This window comes from Chaetura pelagica, unplaced genomic scaffold, assembly GCF_000747805.2.
Source record: "Chaetura pelagica isolate M959 unplaced genomic scaffold, ChaPel_1.0 scaffold104, whole genome shotgun sequence".
Taxonomy (NCBI): domain Eukaryota; kingdom Metazoa; phylum Chordata; class Aves; order Apodiformes; family Apodidae; genus Chaetura; species Chaetura pelagica.
The window spans coordinates 7117353-7119646 of record NW_009953786.1 but is presented as its reverse complement, the minus strand read 5'-3'; the positions used below and the strand labels follow the sequence as shown (position 1 = coordinate 7119646).

The 2294-nt window shown below is 44.8% G+C and overlaps 1 protein-coding gene across 1 annotated transcript in view; it reads left to right on the top strand.

Moving 5' to 3' along the window:
- Positions 1-2294, top strand: part of BLOC1S5 (biogenesis of lysosomal organelles complex-1, subunit 5, muted) — a gene marked incomplete at its 5' end in the record, with an annotated part of 15032 nt that overhangs the window by 3593 nt on the left and 9145 nt on the right. The gene's annotated exons all lie outside the window — the stretch shown is intronic.

Sequence of the window (2294 nt, the reverse complement as noted above, 5' to 3'; positions counted from 1 at the left end):
CTCAAAAAGATATTTCAAAGGAGTGTGGCTACATACAGCTTTAGTTTCTAAATTTATGCAATTGAAACATGCCAGTGTCAGTTTTGTTATATTTTTGTTATAACATATATAATATGTTATGTAGCATGTTGTATAAGCATTGAATTTTGTACAAGTTGTTTATATGGCATCTGGCAGAGTAACAAATGGTAGATGATGCTATAGACAGAAAACGATGGCAGGAATATATTTTAAACTTAAAATTTGCTCATGCAAATCAGGCAAATCCCAATCTAATACCTTCTAAATGGAGTGAAGGATATTTCTCTCTGACTTCCTAACGGTCAGCTGTGCAATACATCATTAGTAGTGGAATCACAGAATGGCCAAGGTGGGAAGAGAGCTCTGGAGGTCGTTTTGTCCAAACTCGCTGTGCAAGCAGGGGCAGTTAGAGCCAGTTGCCCAGGGCTTTGTCCAGTTGCATTTTGAGTATACCTCAAGGGTGGAGAGTCCACAACTTCTCTGGGCAACCCATGGCAGTGTTTGACCTTTCTCACTGGAAAAAGGCATTTTCTTGTGTTCAGATGGAATCTCCTGTGGTTCGATGTGGGCCCACAGCTTCTTGTCCTGTCAGGGAGAGCTACAGAGCAGAATCTGACTCTGTCATCTTCATTCCTTTCAATCAAATATTTATTCACAGTAAGGAGATCCCCCCTGGGCATTCTTTTCTCTTGGCTGAACAGTCTGAGCTCTCTCAGCTTCCCCTTATATGAAAGATGCTCCAGACTCAGTCATCTTTGTGGCCACATGCTGAACTGGCTCCAGCCTCTTTCATCTACTGGGAAGCCCAGAAGTGGACACACCACCACAGGTGTTTCCAGTGCTGAGCAGAGACAAGGGATCACCTCCCTTGACCTTTGGCAAAGCTTTTGCTAGTGCAGCCCAGGATGCTCTTGACCTCTTTTTTTGCTGCAATGCTGTGTTGTTGGTCTTCAGTGTATATTGCTGTCTGAGATTATTCCTTCCCAGATGGGTGACTTGGTGTTTCCCCATGTTGAACTTCATAAGATTACTCTCAGCCCAGTTCTCCAGTTGCTTACGATCCCCCTGAATGGCAGCACAAGCATATATAGTCTGTCAGCCACTTCTCCTGGTTTTTATCATCTACAAACTAGCTGAGGGTGTATTCTTCTCCAGCATCTGCGTCACTGATGAAGATCTTAAACAGTACTGGCCACAGTGCTGAGCTGTGTTACCCAACTACTGGGGTGACTTGCCTCCAACTTGACTTGGTGCTGCTGATCATAGACTCTAGATGTGGCTGTTCAGCCGATTTTTAATCCACTTCACTGTCCCCTTACCTAACCAATACTTTTGTTAGCTTGTCTGTGAGGGTGTTATGGGAGGCAGTGTCAAAAGCCTTCCTGAAGCTGAGGTAAATAACGCTGCTCACTTTCTCCTCATCTGCCCAGCACTGTGGAATACCATCAGGTCAGTTAGGATGCTTTCCTGTTTGTAAATTTATGCTGACTGCCACTGGGCACCTTCTTCTACTTCATGTGTTTGGAAATGTTTTGGGAGGATTTTTTTCCATCACCTTTCTCAAGATTGAGATGGGCTCAGTGGCCAGTAGTTCACCACATCTTCCTTCCTGCCCTTCTTGAAGACGGCAGTCCAGAAACCTTTCCCAGTCCTGGTGACCTTTCAAAGAGAGTGAGTGGCCTTGCAGTGATGTCGGCCAGCTGCCTCTGCATTTGTGGGCACAACCTGTCAGGGCCCATGGACTTAAGTATTCCCAGTTTGTTTAAGTGCTCCATAACTTGATTCTCCTCCACTAAGGGTAAGTTGCCTATGCTCAAGACTTCCCCTCTGGCTGCAGGGGACTGGGATTCTTGAAGGCTGGTCTTTATGGTAAAGACTAAGACAAAGACAACATTGAATACTTTGGCCTTTTCCATGCTCTTTGTCACCAACTCCCTGCCCCATTCAGCAGAGGTCCTGCATTTTCCATATTTTTCCTTTTGTTTTTTTGCATACTTGGTAGAATCCTTTCTTGTTGCCCTTTGCATCCCTTCCCAAATTCAACTCCAGATCAGCCTTAACTTTTCTAACTCTGACTCTGCTCTATCAGACAGCAACTCTGTGTTGCTCCTGGGTCACCTACCCCCGATTACATCTCCTAGACACTTCCTTTTTAAGTTTTAATTCAGTTAGGAGCTCCTTGCTCATCCAGGCAGATCTCCTGCCACCATTGCTTGATTTTCTACTTTTTGGGGTGGACCTTTCTTGAACTTGAAGGAGGTGATCCTTGAAAA